The sequence below is a fragment of the Taudactylus pleione genome, unplaced genomic scaffold, assembly GCF_031769625.1.
Source record: "Taudactylus pleione unplaced genomic scaffold, aTauple2 ptg000086l, whole genome shotgun sequence".
Taxonomy (NCBI): domain Eukaryota; kingdom Metazoa; phylum Chordata; class Amphibia; order Anura; family Myobatrachidae; genus Taudactylus; species Taudactylus pleione.
Window position 1 is genome coordinate 25,831,201 of NW_028284488.1, and position 20,496 is coordinate 25,851,696.

Below are 20,496 nucleotides of genomic sequence, written 5' to 3' on the forward strand. Positions count from 1 at the left end.
TGATTTTAAACCAAAACAGTTGAGGATGGTTTTGCCAAAAACTAAACCATAACATTTGTAAGTAGTTTTGCCAAAACACGGGGTCTGTGCACATCTCTAGTTTAAAGTAGCATTCTCTACTGGCTAACTGCCTGTATTTTACTTCCAAGTTTTTGAATTAACCCCCAACATCACAGTGAAGCAGATAACAATTTAGTACAATTTTATTTATAAAAAAATTATCTATTTGCTTATTAAAATGTGAGTTTTGAGTTTCTGTATTACACAACAAACAACAAAAATACCTGAGCAGTTTTGGAAGCTTTTAATTAAAATCTATCATTAATAAAGGGTACATTTTCATTTAGTTATTTTTGTCTCTGAAAAACTGTCAGTTGTGAGCTGTATCTCTCTTCTTGTCTTCACTGCACCATCATTGGGCTAATGCAGTCTGACCTTTTGACTAAGCCTCTCTGTCACATTTGACACCTTTTCCCGATAATGATTCCTAATAGAAGCAGTTTATGCTGTCTGGCATTCCTCAACTATAGTATACATTGCATTACTCCATTACTTTTAGTTGATGATGAAAAACAAAGATGTCATATTTTAGGATAAGGCCACAGTATAGTGAAAGACACAAACGTTACAGCACTTGTCAAATCGCTCTCCTGATAGGGCAGCACTCTCTACATTGTAGGCATCACCATAGTCTAAACACTTTGTGCCAAAGTAGTTTATACTGACTGACCAAAATGTAGTATAATTATTGCTTAACTATTGACATGGCCTGAATGTCAGCTCTTTACTCTATTCTAGTTTCATTTCTACTAGAGCTATAAATAAATAATAATGACAAAAATATATACTTGCATATTTAAATAAAATCTATATAATAAGAATTGTTAAAGTCTGCTTCATGTCCACAATGCATGTACAATGGTAGCCTGGCACGTGGTTAAACGGCTCCCACTGTAAGTGAGGGAGATAAGAGAGACCGGGAAGAGGAGGACAAGCCGGTGGTTAAATATGGGAGGAAGGGAGTGGAATTATGGTTGGAGCCACAAAGGAAGGGGGACTTGATTCCGCTACAGGTTGGCGGGTGGGAGCCTTGAGCTACAGTTTGATGGGGAAAAGCAGAGAGGGGTTGGTATCAGCCTTAGAGGGGGAGGGGATGATGGAGGGGATGAGGTCTGTTATACTAGTAGTGAATATTATGCTCTCTGTAAAATTTTGGTAAACAAATATTTAAATTTCACTGGGTAGGAACACAGGGAACATGCTTCCAGCAAGACTTCAATCATTTCATTGTAATATAGTCATTTCTCTGGTATAAGAAAAAATACACCTTATTTTTTTAAATATATATGTTTCATTGTAGCTATACATTTTGTTAAAAAATCACCTACCTGGTCATAAAATAATATTATACAATATTAAATACACCGTTTTGCTGCCACTAAGATTTGCCTATCCCAAAATACAAAGTATAATCACATCTAGATTGTGTCACAGATACTGTAGACCAAACAGTTACCTGCAATTATTATGGATTACTTAAAAATACCATGGCTGTCTGCATGTGACTTATTTAGGAACACATAGAAAGATCAAAAAGAATTGGAATTTAGGAGCTGATTCAGACCCTCTCGCTAGGATGCCTTCACTCATAGCTGGCCGATAATTCCAATCTGCTCATACGTAGGTAACGCAGTGCGCTTGCAAGAACCATTGCGAACGCTTGGGAAGCAATCGTTCACTGTGCATAGACAGCCCAGCATAGTGAGTGACAGGAGAGGCCATTTGTGGGTGTTAACAGAGGCAGGCCACTAGAAACAGGGGAGTGGAGGTGCGAAGGCAGGTATGCCTGAGTGCTTCAGCGCCATTTCAGAGGCATGCATAATTAAAAGGCAGCATCATAGTACACATCACTTGGATGATAATCACACTGAAGTGATCTCAGTGCTTGCGGCAGGGTATAGTCAACCTCAAGTGTTGCGATCGCATTCGATGGTGCTCGATGTACCAATGTTTTCATGCACTTCCAGGAGATGACGTACACAAGTGGGCGTCTTATGAATGGCTGATGAGCGTCTGCATACACTAAGTGATCGCATGCCAAGACATAGTGGGCATGCTAATGCCTTGCTGTGCGATCGCCTGCCTTTCTGGGCGTGCCCTGGATTTGCATGCGCAGGGTGCAAGCGAACACATCTAGCGAACTGGTCTAAATGAGCTTCTTAGTATGATATAGAAAGTCACCATGCAAAATAAAAAGGTTAAAACTTCAGATAAAAACCACAAATATAAAGTGAAAGCTTCAAATATATTAACTTTTTAGGTAATCTGCTGCATGGGAGAGTGATAGAGTGTTGAAAGTTCTTCAGCAGCAGCTTAACCTCCTGTGATCAGATGACCCTGCTCCACCATATGATCACAGTTTTTTGTCACTGATAGAATAAAGGGTTACTCACTTAAGACTGCAGCAGATTTTTTTCAGGATTTCTCCGTAATTTGCTCAAACAAGTTTCCCCTCTTTCAGATCCCTGCCACAGAGAAGCACATACATAACATGATAATGCCACCAACAGCTTCAATCTAGGGATGGAGTTTTCACTGTGATGTGCAGTGTCAGACTTGCAGCAAGCATAGTGCTCAGCATTGTGGATGAAGAATTTAAGTTTGGACTCATCATACCATAGAATCTTCCACCACATGGTCATATCTCCCACATTACTTTGGAAAAACTGTAGCCACTCTTTGATGTAAGTGTGTTTCAACCAGGACATTTTTCTGGCCACCTTCCCATACAACCCAAATTTATGAAGCATGTGTGCTATTATTGTCCCATGCACAGTTACTCCCATCTCTGTCATTAAAGACTACTGTATAACATCTTTAGAGTTGCCATTGGCCTCTTGTTAGCATCCCTTACTACAGTTTTTATCACTCAGGTTTGGAGGAAGGCCTGTTATAGGCAGATTCACAGTTGTTACATATGATAAACGTAACTGATTCCACATTATAAAATGTGATAAAACTCCATGGGAGAAAACATTTTATAGCCACTGTACAGTATTATTACAGTTTGTTAATATTCTTACACTGTATACATTTTTTAGGCATTTTCTTACCTATATACTTATGTTCTGTATATTCTTACCTGTATTATGTATGTTAATATTGTAACAATTAAATGCATGTTAAATATTTGCCAATTACTCATTATAAACTTCAATGGCAGGTATGTATGGAACTTCTTTAAGTTTTCTCCCTCAAGCAGTTGTGTTCTGGAACCTGTTGAGGAAGATAACACCTTTGTGTAGCTGAACATTATTTGAACCTGGTTAAACTGTTCTGATTGATAGTGGGGAACAGTTTATAATGTGGTAATTGTATCCTTGTAGTAGTAAACAAAATGCTTGGTCTAGTGGAATTTATCTCCTTCATACAGCAGCCCATTAGGATAAGATTCAGGCAGGCACTTATTTAATTTAAAATGAGTAAATAAATATGTCCACTGGGATTTATTAATATACTCAAATAGTTAGGATGCCCTTTATTAAGATATTTAAATAACAACATTTGCTATATCAAAAACAGTAATCAAATTAAAAGGCAAACAATTTACAATTACTTAATTTGTGTCTATATAAGACAATTCCTAACCTATTTGATTAGAAGATTTTCAAATGTTACGTTAAAATAATTTCAGAATAAAAAGAAACAGATCATAATAAAGTCCACATACATTATTTAGGCTATGCTGAGGTAGTAATTTGTGTACCGAGTATTCAAAATTAATATCAAATGTGTGACTGGCATAAAACCTTCCATTAAATGTATGTACTTAAATAATGAAATGCTCTTAGTTTTAGTCTTGTGCAAAATAAATTTACATTTTCTGTAAGTGTAGATAAAATGTTAGTACTTTGATTTATATAGATATAGTGAAAGGTGATAAATTGTTTTGACATACTGTATAAAGAGACTTTGAATGGAAATAAATTAGTAGCCTTAGCAACCTGGAAAACCATTTGTTTTTTTCTCTAAGAAGCCACTTGCTGTTTGCAATCACAGATGGAATTATTTCTAGAGACATAACTGGATGGGTACGGCATCCCAACAATCAAAATCCCAATGGTCCGAAATCTGGCAGTGGGATCCTGACAGAGTAAATGCTGGTGACTTTTAGTAAGTATTTTCATGCTAACCCTAGCTCTTATCCTTGTCCTAAGCCTAACCCCCCCCTCCCACAGCTTAACTCTAACCTTCCCCTCCCACAACCTAACTCTAACCTTCCCCTAACTTCCCACAGCCTAACCCTACCCCCGTTCCCTTCTCCGTAGCCTAATCCTGCTATCGGTATTGTGAGCACCGGGATTCAGACTGTCGGGATGCCAACTACATCCAGGCAGAACATTGCTGCTCCCATGTCATAAATGATCATGACCAGTAATATGTTTTATCAGGGGTTCCTATCCATGTTCATGTTATAACACATCCATTGATACACTTACCTCATAATTTATTTTTTGGAACACTCCAGTGTTGACAATGTGAGTAATGAAACTGAAATAATGAAGAATTATGAGACAGCAAATGTTAGCTGTTCATTTTTATGTTCAAATAATTGTATTTTACTTGTCTTCTAATTGTATATCAAACTTCTTTTTACATCTAAATTCTTCTGACATATATAGCCTAGCTGGGTAACTTTGTATGATAAAAACACTAATTGTATAAAAGAGACTTATTTGATGGTTAAAGAGAAAATTACATAATTGCAAGCTTTCAGGACACTGTGGTCCCTGGGTCAGAAAAGTCTACAAATTAAATTAACTTGTCTGATGAAAGGGTCTCAGTGTCCCAAGAGCTTTTAATGTGTTTTTTTTATGTTGTTAAAGTTATTGCTACAGTTGTCACTGACATTACAACTAAGACAAAGAAATATGTCCTGACACACTGATTTGGACACATTGCTTAAGACGGTTTAAAAACTGACAGTATAAAATTCTGCAATTGTATTCTCAAAGTCACACATAAAAAAGTGATCAGAAAGCAAAGATATTCCACAAAAACATATTTAATTTAGAGTTGCATGACACACAGAGTTGAAACATAATAACTGAAAAAATTTGGCATATTTAGTATCAGTCAGACTAAATCACTATTAATTTGCTCATATACACTTTTTTTAAAGAGGCAAAATAATGTATGTAAAGTTCTATATGGTACATACAGTATTAGGTAAAAAGCAGGGGTAAGGCAATGTTAATAGTGAATGACAATACTGCATGTACCACTTCAGTGGATCCCAAACTCAATCCTCGAGGCCTCAATACACACCAGGTTTTAAGTAAAACTGTGTTTGAGAACAATTGGTTGTATCAATATGACTGGCGCACTAATTAAGTCACCTTGACTGTTAGGATGCCTTGTGGACCGAGTTTGGAAAGCAAAGTACTAGTGTATATAGTACCTTGGTGCATGTGTGCAGCTACCTCTCACTATAGTGCCTGGCATTTTTATACATTTTTTTCAGAGGGTTGATTAAGTGTTTTGGTGATTTATATGTATGCGTGTGTTTTTGTGTCTGTGAATGTAAAGTGATAACAAGTAAATCATATTTGTATTTTGTAACCAACAGCACAAACTATAAATATTATATTAACTTTTGTTGCATTATCATATATTGTGTTGTGCTACTGTATATACATTATGCTATACATGTACAATCTGAAGTAACTTCATTTATAATATGCAATACATACTGTACTTGCAGAAAGACTCAATATTTTGGAAAATTGTGCTCCAATGTACAGTACTTGATTGATTTGTACATACTATTTCTACAATTATGAAGCACTCTTTTACAATTTTGTCTAGTACAAAACATAACATTACCCTATATTACTTTAGATCTGCATACTTCTCAAAAAGAACATCAAAAAATGATGTTATATTTCGACATTATTGCACATTCATGTAACTCAAGCTAATATATGTCATTCCATAAGAATGGGATAGGAAACATCTGTGCTGTAATAAACATATATAAGTGATATTGTGTTATCTGAAAAAGAACAGAGTAGCAACATATAAATAAATATAAATGACGAATGTAAATAAGTATTATTTTGGCTCAATTCTTTTTAATTCTGTTACTTCTTCCAAAGTGGGACAAACCATGAGATTTTAATATACTGAAATGAAAGAGAAAATATATTAATAGGAATTTTGGGGCTTAGTTGAGAACATTACAGAACTTCTATAAAATCCAATTAAACAATAAATGCTCAATTCTGTGGTTTGGTGAATAATGTTCATATTGGCAACTGGTCGACAGCACCTGTTTTCAAACCAGGATGTAACTTTATTCAGTGAGAATCTAATCTTTTAATGATTGTTTGTTATGATTGGACTGGGAGGTCACTTCTTGCTTGCAAAAGACTGTCAACATCTGGTTAATAAACAAAACTACACATCATATTGAATGTGCGTGATTATGACATGGCCAATTAGGAGTGAGGTGCAATTTCCTGTAATTTAATTAACAAATCAATGATTTCAGTGACATCAGCTTCCTTTGCTGACAAGCAGAGTGTAATATGAAAATTAAATAAATGTTTAAATCTTTTTGACGTTTCTGGCTTATTTCTATTTTAGCTTATTCTTACAACTCTCATTTTATCAAAAATGTATTCTTCAAAAATAAACTTCAAAATTATATCGGTATATGAGCGCTAATGTTTGTGTAGGATGTGGTACTTTAATAAAACACTATAAACGGCACATAAAAGAAAAAACATGTTACAGGTATTTACAATCTTGAAAATGAATGTTTAAAGCTCTTTTGAGAATAAGTTAGTGGGATCCGGTGATCAGATAGTCCATTATGTAAATAGCGGTGGTTTGTATCCCTATCTGTCCCTACCTTATTAGAGCAGGTCTCCGATATGAGTAGACAGCTTCCCACTTTGGTCTTTGTGCAGCATTTGCTGCCCGCATCCGGACGGTGACTTGCCATAGTGGGCCAAGGATGATGACATCACAAGTCTGAGAGGTATCGGACTTTCAATCTGTTCAGTGCGGGCTCCCACTAGTGCACCTCCAACGCGTTTCTTGCAGTACTTGCACTTTTTCAAGTGCAAGAAAAAGGGCAAGTACTGCACGAAACGTATTGGAGGTGCACTAGTGGGAGCTAACAGATTGAAAGTCTGATACTTTGTGGACTGGTGACGTCATCATTCTTGGCCTGCTATGGCCAGTCACAGTCTGGGCGCGGGCAGCACATACTGCACAAAGAACAAAGCAGGAACCTGTTTACTTGTATCGGAGACCTGCTCTGATATGGTAGGGACATGTAGGGATACAAACCACCACTATTTACATAATGGGCTATCTGATCACCGGACCCCACTTACTTTTTCTCAAAAGAGCTTTAAACATTTATTTTCAAGATCATAAATAACATGCTTTTTCTTTTAGGTGCCACTTATAGTGTTTTTTTAAGTACCACATTCTACACAAACATTAGCCCTCATATACTTATATAATTTTTAAATATATTATTGAGCTGCTCTCTGAAGTGTGAATATACTTCTTTCCAAATTCAAAAATAAACTAATGCTTACTAACTCTTACCTAATTTACTTGTATGAATAATCAATATGAACAGCTGCTAATCTGAATTTAAAAAGTTAATATATTTAAAAAAAAAAAAAAATTGTGAAATAAGATATGAGGATTGAGATTGGCCCAAACAGTATAATCTCAATGGACATATTAAAAATATAATTTAAGCACAATAAAATATTCATAGTAATAGGACCAACCTACTAAATCTATACAAGTCCTGACTTGTAAATCAATCTGCAGCAAGACCATAGTAGTTTTCAATTTAGGTCTAAGAAATCAATAGGATGAAACAAGTTAAAATATACATAAATAGAACAGAGAATGTTGAAGAATTCACATTTTAGCTTTACAACTATCATCGGTATGTACACAAAGGTAATAAAGATCAGAATACTGTCAATACCACCAACTGTTAGGTGTCTATGATGTACAGTACAGTAACAAAGTGTATTCATTATTAATTTGTATCATTTTTGTTTCATTGTACTTTTACATTCAGATTTCATATTTAAACTTTTGACATAATAAAAAGACAGACTGATTACACTGTACAACAAATTAATACTTTTAATTTGTTTCCTTTCTAAAAATAGTCATACATTACTAATTTGAGGTCAACAAAAATTAAAATGATTTCAGAATGTTTTTACCATCTCTATTTTTTGAGCTACTCTACTTGTACTATACTGTATGTACATTAGTAATATAGTCATAGTGAAAAGCTATTTTAAAATAATCTGATATTTTCTTGATAGAAAATAAATAACAGTTGTTTTAAATTCAATCAATAACAAATAAGAACACAAAACGAAACAAACATACAGCATACGAAACAAACATACAGCTTACGATAGTACTATCTAATATAGTGGCCTATTCATGGGGGTGCTTTCTCTTTGCTTGTAGCTTGTACTCCTCTTCTGGGGCATCTCTTGTCACTGTCCAACAGTAATGATTCCCCTAACCCTGATATCTTTGTTCCATTGCTGAAATGTCTTGGTGGAATCGCTCATTATGCTTGTCACTCAGTGCACCACAGTTATCTTGTGTGGGTAATCCCGTGAATCGCATATATTTGAATAGGGGAGGGGACAAATAACTGATTAATTTAATTGGGTCATTAGGCCCTGCCCCCTCTCCATGGAATGCAGATTGCTGGTAAGATTCTATCCATTCTGCCCACTTCACTAGGAATACCCCTACATCGTCATAAATGGGCTATATCTCGTAACTCAGAGCTAACAGAGTTTTAAATGTCATATTCATTCTTGGCATGCTGAAATCAATTAGAAGTAACTATTTTCACATCGGAAGCATTTTCATTGTTGTGCAGTGTTATTGATTAGTTGAAAAAAATACATAAGTCCATTTAGTGCAATCTAACATAATTTACAACTGTCTAGATATAGAGGAGAGCAAGACAAATCCCAGGTTGTCCTAACAATGGGAGGGGGGATTCCTGACCCTATAAATGGCACTCAGATTATTCCCCTTGAGTAATGACCACACTAAAGCAATCTAGTAGTTATACCTTAAGAAAATGTTTATTGTAAGATAGCCTTCCAAAGCACTTGTACCTTCAATAAAAGAATTACCCATTGCAACATCAACTGGCAGATAATTTCATAGTCTCCTAACAATAATTAACCCTTATGTGTATGTGTGTGAGCATGTGATAGGGAATGTAGATTGTAAGCTCCACTGCGGCAGAGACTGATGTTAATGGCCAAATATTCTCTCTGTAAAAGCGCTGCGGAATATGTGTGTGCTATATAAATAACTGGTAATAAATAATAAATACAAAATAAATAGTCTGTCAAACTGAATTTTTTTTACTTTTCTTTTTGCTATAACTTCTCCATTTCCTTAATTAATTAGGTTACCTGATCCTTTTTAAAACTCCATTTCCTTCCCTTCCGTTCCCTTAACATCATATTCAACTGTCAACATTTTGATTGTCAAAATTTTGTACCTGTCAGCATTTTGAAAGTCGATGTTCAGTATCAAAGCGAGGTTTGTGAGACGTATCAGGCCGAGGCTTATAACTGCGTTTGAAACATCCTTAATTTAAACCTGTTGTTTATATTCTCTCACACTAGAGCATTTCAAAATTCTTGTAAGCATGACCGCACAATAGTATTTGAGGAAGTGGGGCAGCTTTAGGCGTATTAAGTTATTTGAAAAATAACAGCAAGGGAATCCTATACCTGAGAGGTGGTGCAACTCCTTATTTAAAATGCATTTCCTGAATGAATGCTATATCTGCTTTCTCTGCATGTAACTCATGAAGTGCCTAAGACCGTTTCTCAGGAATTTTGAGACCCGTAGGGGTAAATCTACTAAAGTGAGAGCCCATAGCAACCACTCAGATTCTACATAACATTTAAAAAGCACCTTCTAGAAGATAATAGCTAGAATCTGATTGGTTGCTATGGGCAACATCTCCATTACTAAAAACTCACACTTTAGTAAATTTACCCCATAGGATATTATCAGCTATTCTCCTGGTATACAAGTGTGCGTCTGAAAGTGCACAGACTGAGACAACCACTTTTAGCATTTTCAGATGCTGTAATACCACTTGGTGCATAGTGGTACGCAACAACTATCAGTGATGTGCCTGCAAAACTGCCATAACATGCCCATAAGACAAACCATATTAGTGCGTCCACTTAGCCTCCTTTATGTCACTACCAAGGAACAACCAGTATATTTTCAAAACATTGCTCAGACCATGAATCTCTTGTGCTCCTCAATCGCAACTGTAACTCAGTGCGCACAGAACCTAGACGCATGCGCAGATATGTGCACAAAATATAACAAAATTCTCTTCTGTGTCTGAAATCGCTGCCTCAACTGACTAGAGATGTAGCCGGTGGGCGTCTGAACAAATTTTTTAGGCTCCGGTATTAGCAAATATTTGTTCTACCGCTGAGGCCGCAAATGAACTAGCATCCATCTCTGATTCAGGCCCTAGGTGACAATAGAGAGTATGACAGTATGCATAGATGCATCTATTATGTATGATGCAAAAAAAAGTACAGTAGGTGAAATAAATAATATAGCCAGTAGCCACTGATCCTGACACTGAATTTATTCATTACGACATGTTTCTTAATAGAAAAAAAACTGAAGATGTTTCTAGACCTGGGGATGGATTTAAGTTGATGCACCAGGGCTCATACTTCTTCTCATTGGCTGTGGCTATTAGGGACAATAGCCAGAGCCAGAGCCACTGATTATAACAATGTAGTCCAATTGGTTATTTATTGTCCTCATAGAATTTGTAAATTATGTGATCTTTCATCTGTGTAACAATTGAAAGGCAACCCATTATGTAGACAAAAGTCATTGGACACCCCCCGCAAGCAAAATGATGTGATCCTGGAAAGTGGAACAATGGCGGAGAGTGTTATGGATTGATGGATCACAATTTACAGTTTGCAGATTAGATGGACATGTTTGGGTTTGGCGATTGCCAGGAGAATGTCTGATGCCAGAGTGTACAGTACCTACAGTAAAGAATTGAGGTTGTGACGTTATGTTGTGGAGTTGTTTCAGCTGGTTTGGCATGGGTCCACTAGTTGTAATGCATGGTCACATTAACTCTGAGAAGTATAGAAATGTGCTTGATAACTCTGTGCTCCCTACATGGTAGCAGTTCTTCTTCAGTGTCACAGTTGGTCACTGTTCTTAAGGCGGAATGGTAAAATTTACTGCCTGCTGTTGTCCAGGAACTTGTGGACAGTTTGCCAAAAAGCGTGTCTGCAGTAATCACTGCACATGGCGGACCTACAAAGTACTGATGTCAATAAAATCTTGTTGATCTATTTGCTGTCAGTTCCAATCACTTTTGTCTACATAGTATAATAATGAAAGAAAAAGGTCTGGAAGTATCCACCCTCGCTATATCAAATAAGGAGGATGCAACTCATCTAAAATTCAAGTATGAGATGGAGTGTCTGCCAATCCTGTGGCTTTTAAAAAAATTATGATATGGGTAATTTCTCAAATAAACTTGTGGTGAATATATACAGTATAGAAGGAGCAGATTTTTTTACATTGATTAGCAAAATACAATGTGCTAAACTGCAATCAATTGGATAGCATTGTTTCATACTTGCCTACTTTTGAAAAAGCATTTCAGGGAGATTGTGAAGGAAACACCTTTAAGTGGGGAGTTAAAATGGACATGAACTGCTACATCTGAGAGACGTGCCATAAAATGTACTTGCATCCAAATGTAAACGAGCCCCAAAGCAGTCAGTAAGATCTATTTGGCTACAATTTGATTACCAATCCCACACCAGCCATCTATTATATAGTTTATAGTTTACAATTTCATTTGTCTCTCTCCAATTAGCTGTTAATCAATTCATCTGTATCTACAGATTAAATATAAAGCTTACTGAGGTGCTGCCCACTACTTAAACATTATAGAAAACACATTTACAAAGGAGAGAAGTAACTGTTTTTAATGGGTGCACTGGGACCCACGTTGGTAATTTAAAATGTAATATTTTAAATAGGTATACATTAAAATATCTCACAGTATTACATTTGTTAAGGTAGTGAAATACAAAAAGATAGAATTGTGCAAAACAGATGAAAATGAATGTGTATAATAAAATAAAATGCAAAACCAAACCGTTGTCAATGACTTGAGAAAGCCTGACTGGTGAAATGGCCATAAGCTATCTGTAACCGATTGCTAATGTCATGTAAATAAATTCAATGTTAATATGTTGCTAAATGGACATAAACCCCAGCCATTGATGTCTAAATTAAAGTGATATATGTGCTATACATAGCGCTGAGACTAACTGCTATTGCTTACGACTATTGAAAGCTATGCTAAATAAATGAGGTTTATGCTCCAGCTACTGATGTCCAAGTTTAAAATGATACATGTGCTATATGCAGTGCTGGCAATGATTGCAATTGCCTAAAGGCTTAGCTGCATTATTTTATATATGAATACCCAGAGCTGAAAAGGTTAACAATTTGACCTACAAAACCTTTTCTAAGGCATGTGAGTCACACACACGATATAATAGATACTAATATATATCACATGTAGTGGAGACCCATTAATACTAGGTGTGTTGACCAACTACATACTAACACAATATACCTGCTGTGTGAGATTAAACCTCATACTAAGGAACTTCCAGGTGGGGAGCTAAGAGACTCAGAACTACAACATATATTTGTATATACTGCATAGCTATGAAATATATACAATAAGCATTGCATGGCAATACATAAGGATAAGACATCTAAGCATAGGAAGAGAAGACACTGTATCAGTTTGGAATACTGACTGTACTCATTACCAGTCACTGCATTGTTTGATACAATTTGCTACTTCCTTTTAAGGAGTTGATGAAGACATTTAGCTTAAGGAAATAAGTAATTGCAAGATAAATAACAGAATAAACTATAATGATAAACAAACCCGTGTTACTAAACACTGATCATATTGAAAGAATGACAAATTGACAACGGTTTTGTTTTACATTTTATTTTATTATACACACTAATTTTCATCTCTTTTTTACAATTTTATCTTTTTATATTTCACCATCCTAACAAATTTAATACTGTGAGATATTTTAATGTATACCTATTAATAACATTACATTTTAAATTACCAACGTGGGTCCCAGTGCACCAGTTAAAACTACTTACTTCTCTCCTTTGTAAATGTGAGATCTATTTGGCTACATAATGGGGGTGCAATCAGGAAGATTGCTTGAGGTAAATTTACTAAGATTCGAGTTTGGTCGAGTTAGCATTCTCTGGAGAGTTTGGGCATTTTTTTCCACTCACAAATGTCAAACTTGGGAGAGAAATCTTCTTTGCTACAGGAAAATTCTGGAGACTTAGCAAACTCCCCCTATATTTAAAACCAGCACTGGACCCAAACCGGCTGGGTTGTAATGCCATAGCCAGGGGACCCTCTCACCGGGTCTCACCAGCCAAAGCATTCACACCCCAAGCCAGTCAGCCCAAGCTGGGGATCTCAGGGAAGGTGGGGACCCCCCCAAGAAGGAGTCCCCCCTCTCCCAAACACCCCAGGCTTAGTCTGAAGTCTGGGGCTCTTACCCAAACCCTTGGGCTGTGGGTATGGGGGTAATAGTGTGGGAAAATAGTTTGTAACTATTGTATTTTACAGTGGAACTACATGTGCCAGCATCCCTGCCCTTTGGCACTTGTGGAACTACAAGTGCCAGCAGTTGGCCAGCACCCGTAACCCCACTGTAAAATAAATAGTTAAATAACTGCAACACACACACCGTGTATAGTAAAACTTTACATATAGTGGCCGCTTATTGGCTGGCACCCACGTGGTTACACGTGGGTCCCAGCCAATGAGCGGCTGCTACTGATTGGCTAGCGGTCCATAGGAAATACAGATGACAGCGATCATCTGTCATTTGGTGTAGCGAAAGTAAATGTGACAACATTTACTTACACTTGTCTGGCATGGATTGGGTCAGTCATTTTTTTATTTTGACAAGTTTGGGGATGCTACGCAGAGCGGCATAAAGATGGAGGTGAGTATCAGATCTTTTTTCCAGGTACCCCAATTGGAATCTATGAGAGAAGTGGACAGAACAGCTGGCAGCAGGTCAGTTTATTTGAGTGAAGTAGCTAGGTATGTAATAAAGTTTTACTATACACGGTGTGTGAGTGTTGTGGTTATTTAATGATTTATTTTACAGTGGGGTATGGGTGCCAGCCAACTGCTGGCACTTGTAGTTCCACAAATGTCAAAGTGCAGACATGCTGGCACCTGTAGTTCCACTATAAAATAGCCCCATTATTACCCCCATACCCACAGCCCAGGGATGAGGGGAAGAGCCCTGGGCTTCAGCCTTAGCCTGGGGGTGTCCCGGGAGTGGGGGTAACCCTTCTTAGGGGGGTCCCCACCTCCACTGAGATCCCCGGTTTGGGCTAACAAGCTTGGAGTGTCAATGCTTTGGCTGGGGAGACCCAGTGATAGGGTCCCCTGGCTGTGGCATTACACCCCAATTGGTTTGGGTCCAGTGCAGGTTTTAAATATAGGGGGACCCCTAAGCAATCTTTTTACCCCTATATTTAAAACCAGGACTGGCCCTGTTGCCAGGTGCTGGTTCCTAAATTACAGGAGGACCCTATTCATTTTTGTCCCCATATTTTTAGGAACCAGGACCTGGCTACAGGTAAAACACATATCTCACTGATATGTGCAGTTTGCTTGCTTGGGAGAATTAGGCAGAGAGAAGACACTGCAATCTCAGGTGAGTAATCTCCTTCAAAACTTACTACTTGGGGGAGAAATCTCGATCTGCTCCATCATCAGAAAACTCACTCAGCTAAACTCACTCCTAGTAAATTTGTGAGTTTAAGAAGCATCAAATCACCTGAGTTTCGGCGATGCTTATCAAGTTGGGAAAAAAAAACTCGATCTGTCTAGGTTCTTAGTACATTTACCCCCTAGACTCTTCAGGGAGTCAGTGAGATTGCTACTATTCAGGGAGTCTACCTGACAATCAGGGAGAGTTGGCAAGTACTGTATGCATTGGACAGTTTAACATTATGCTGCTATGACAATGTTGTGCACTGTTGTTTGCCTAATAATCACACTTTAGGTCAAATGTAATAGCCCCCCATTTGTGGGAGCTTGTACAATTCTGGCAATATAGTCATTCAATTTAAAGTGGATGTTAGTTTAAAGGCAAAACCTAAGTCTACTGCTAATGCCTTAACCACAGATAAAAAAAAGAATGGGAATATCATGATTATTATTCAAATAATGGTGTAAAACTGATGTCTAAGGCCACATCCACTTTAAAAACAGTAGAGAAATACAGTGCAATATTTAAAATAATAATATTTATAACCATTAAAAGGGAAAACTGTGCAAAATTGGCTTAGAATTTTAATTAAAAAATGTTTTAAACAACGTAAATGATGTGAAGAATTCTATGAATTCTATGGAAAAAAAAAAAAATAATGCAAAAAATCACATTCATCATTTTCTCAGCAGGAGGGTCAGTATTTTGAAAAGACTGAAGACCATAATCTCATGCTGCTTCCCAAGGAAATTATAGATTTATTCCTGGAAGAGAATGGTCATGTGAACCCTAGCTGTCACATAAGCATTTCTTGTAAGGAATATCACTGGCTAATATATTCACCATCTTTTCAATTGTTAATAATTTAAATGTTACTTCATTTTTGTTAAGTGATTTTATAGTAAATAATCAAAGCACCAAATTGAGGTAATTTTTATATACTGTATGTGTGTGTGTGTGCCATAATAGTTTGGAAGGCAGGATACAATTGAAAACATGTATGACTTATTATAGCTACTCTTACTGTTTGCTATTAAGACTGTCTTGTTAGCTGTGGTACCATGAATTTGTTGATAGATTTTATTATCTCTTTTTATCTTTCACAATGTTTCTATAGGGCTGTACAAAGAATATACATAGTAACAGTGTAACTTGAAATATCATAAGTGCAATACAAGAATGTACAGTAGCTGGCGCTGTGAAAAAGAGTCACTAAGGTTCAAATAAGCCCCTCCCAAATCAATCCTATGAATGTGTCCCTGAGTGACCTGGCAGTTCGCATTTGCACTGTACACTGTACAGTGTATGTCTGTGTGGCACGCATGTTTTCGGCTTGTAATTTTGAGAAGACCACCTTAATACCTGTTCATGCTGGTACTTGTTGTTGCACTTGTAGTCCGTCGGTAAAGAAGACTATTATTATCTATTCTTTACACATTAACCCCACAACACCACCACAATGGATGGATGTGGTGGTGGATGTGGACTCCGGAGGCAGAATCATAGTGCCAATAGCAGCTTCATGAGCCTATACAGACCGAGGTTCTTCGGTGGGTGGTTAAATATCAATACAGTGTCTGAAAGAAAGGTCATACAGATGTTCCACCTCAATTATTCCAACTTAATGATGCTGTATGACCTCAGCAAAACTCAGCTTGAGTGATACTTGGGCTTTTCCCAGACCACACCTCCAATGGTGTTTTACCTTGATTGCCACTGTAGGTGCTTGATATTTGAGATAGACTGCAGTTTGGACTGTTTCTGCCCAGAATCTCTTTGCTACAAAACTGGGGTTTTGCAGATTTGAATCAGGACCCTTGTGGTTATCTTTAGTAGTAGGAGAATGAATTAAGCTTTAAGCCTTTATAATGCATCTGCTCATGGACCCAGACTACAGCATGAGTATGTACATGTACTGAATGGTGTGTAGATGGGACTGGTCACGGGACTACAATACAGCTAAGGCAGGTCGCAGATAATATAATAGTGCTTGCAATGCTTATGGCAGACTGAAAAGAGGCGTTGTCACTTGGAGTACTGCATATCACTGAAAGCAGGAGGTAGACACAGGTGCAGCTGTGTGTAGTATGATACCAACTGGAATAGGTGAAAGAAGTACTGATAAATACAGGTAGGTTGAGGCTGAGTCAGATGCAGCACACTCTTGAATACTGGATTCTGGAAACTTTATCAGCAGTTGAGTGCTATTGTGAATACAGAACAGAGTCAATAGCTGAGTGCCCTAGCCAATGCAGATCAGAGTCAATAGCTGAGTGCACTTTGCAATGCAAATAACTGAAGCAGGATGCACTTGGAAGCCACAGGTAACAGAAGTTAAATACATTTTGTAACCACAAGCAACAGAAGTTGAATATACTTTGTAACCACAGGCAACAGGAGATGGATACACTTGGCAAACACAGTAGCAGAAGTTGAATTCATTTGGTAACCACAGGTAACAGGAGTTGAATCTGAAGCAGTCTGCACTAGCAATGCAGGTGACTGAAAAATATGCAGATAATTATAGCACTGCATGGAGATCTGTAGCTTGTACAAACACAGAGAGCTGAATAGCAATGTTTGAAACATTTAACAGAAATAAGTACAGAATCTTGAAGCAATGCTGAAGGCTTGAGCTAATACAAATATGGGCTGCAAGAATCAGTGGAACGACCGGAAAAATGCAGAGATGCAAAGACACCCGGAGCCACAGTACTAATCTCTGGAAAGATGTTGTACTGGCAAAGGTCTGACCCCAGGTTCAGGTTTAAGTAGGGTGCGCTCAGAGCTGATAGGCTGTATGAAGCATGTGATAATAGTTGTTGACACCTGGTTGGAGCAGTCAGTCATTTAATGACATTCAAGATGACTACACCCATGTTCAAGAAATGCTGGGAATGAACAGGAGAGAACACCAACCACACATGGTGGTTGCAAGCATAATCCTTGGTGATGACTTATGCAGGCAGGAGGGACATGAATGACAGTGATCTGACACTGGCAGACTATTTAACAGTGATTTAAACCCTAATGTGTGACACTCTTTTCTAGACCTGCATCACTTAATATAGTATGTGCTCTTTCAACAATTTTTCTATTTGCTCTTTCACTCATGCTATTCTGTTCTGGTGTATAGGCAATTGTCAATTGGTGCTGTATGCCATTCCTCCTGCGGTAGACAGCTAGATCTCTATTTTCATATTCTCCGCCATTATCCAACCTTAGAACTTTTATCTTTAGGCATGTCTGAGTTCTATTAGACTATCATTCCCCACAATTTCACTTCTAACTTCACTCTTGGTTTTCTAGATGTATATATACAACATTCTTGTAGCATCATATATAAGCATAATAAAATATAATTTTCTGCTCATTGACTCCACCTCCATTGGTCCACACAAGTCTGTGTGCACTAGTTCAAGTGGTACTTTTACTCTCGACCTGACTCTGAAAAGATGCAATATTTGCTTATCTTTCATACAGATTTCACACTCTGGTCTCGCTTGATTGTTCACTGACATCTCTGTCACCCTGCTGTCTATAAGCTTCTTTACATTGTCGTACTCTAAGTAACTCAGTCTCCTATGCCATACTTCCATTGAGTGGTTGGAATCAGAAGCTGCCATCACACACCACTCTTCAGTGTCTAGGACTTACAGTTGTTAATACTGGATTGTCGATGCAATTACAGTCCCTTCTTTGTTGTACACAACACCCTAACCCTCTGTGAATTGGACTTTGTATCCCTTCTTCAATACACTAATGATAATTGGATTGGTTCCTAGATCTGCTACAAATAATACATCAATGATAATCTGATTGGTTCCTAGATCTGGCACAAATAATACATCTTCTATGTCTGTTAAAACTGTTTTGCCTTTAATTCTTATGCACACAGTCATTTTCCCGACCTTCATTACATTTAGGACTTTATCTCTTATTCTCCTGACTTTCACAGGATCACATGGCTTTAATTACTTGAATCAACTTTCATTACAGTTAAAGTGCCTTGTGGCTCCTGAATCCATGTACCAACAATTGTTGCAGTGACTGTTTGCTACATTTTGATTAATTTCTTCTCTCATGCTTCCATGATAAAATACCACTTGGTTAACTCATTCTGCACTCTAAGGCCTTATTTTCCATTTTATGACACTTGAAGCATTTGCCCTTTGACAGAATATAATTCTCAGCATTAGTCTCTACATTTATGCACTCTTGAAACTATAGTAGCTTGGCCCATGCAATCTGTTTATAGCTTTGTAGCACAAGACTCTAAAGCCACTACTAATAAATCATAATATGACATAAGGTTTTGCAGCATCACCATTGCACTCACCTCTCTGTCTACTTGGATGCCAATATACTAATTCATATTCTTGCATGCAGTCAGCTGTGTGCCACATAAAGTATGTTTCAGGTTCATTTCTCTTATTATACCTTTGTAAAGCCACCCACATATCATGTGCAAATGTTTTCCCAAAGATAATGGAATATACATGTTGTTCCACAGCTAAGCCTATGGTCCCTATGGCTCTATCTACATCATCTGGGTTAGTATTATTACCCTGATCACTGGTAACTTTTCACAACTTTTCCCAATTTAATTAAATCTCCATGGCAAACTTCCATGTGGCATAGTATTCTGAGCGTGTTATTTTAATGAAGCTCATATTATCCCCTGCACTGTACATTTTGCCTTGTATGAATAAAGGACTTGTCTGTACTCACTCATATCCTTTATTCCATTTTGCTGCAACCTTTTTTATTGGCATCATTAATCCTGCTGGTGTCTGGGCTAAAAACCTTTGGTAAGTAGTACACAAAGAAGGATCCCTGTTCCTTTCAAGCACCAATGAAGCAAGAGCCAGGAACTCCCTCAGCTATTGGCTTAGAATTTAGATTGTAATAGGTGTCAGTGGTGTGCAATGGAGGGTAGTCCATGTGGCAGAAAACTTAACCAGTAAAAGGCAGATGCAAAAATAACACAGGTTTAATGCAAAAATGCAAAAGATACAGGAAGCAATATCGTCAGGTGCAGCCAGGAGCATATGGGGGTAATGCTGGTTGTATAGAGTAGCATGCATCTATATGCACACACTCATATACAGTAGTGGAAGCAGGACAAGTTGAAGAGATTGGCAGCAAAGAGGATTGGGAGCAAATAAGATGGGAGTGTATAGAGTACAGGAGAAAGTAGAGAGGGGAAATGATGAGAGGAAGGCAATTATTCATCTCCAATGGTGGGTGAGGAGGACAAGATGGGAAGGGAAATAGTGGAGGGATACTAAGGGATAGGAGGAGACTGGAGGGAAAACATGTGATTTTGGATTATGTCAATTTTGGATGTGAAGTGGGCAGTGAAATCAAGGGCAGAGAATAAGGAGAAGTGAGGAGTGGGAGAAAATAGGATAGGGCAATTGGGAGGAGATAAAAGAGAAAGTAAGAAATGGACCAAATTAGCATTAGAGCCAAGGGAAATCATTTGGGTAGTGTTGTTAAGAGGGACATCTTTGATGTGGCAGGAGAGGAT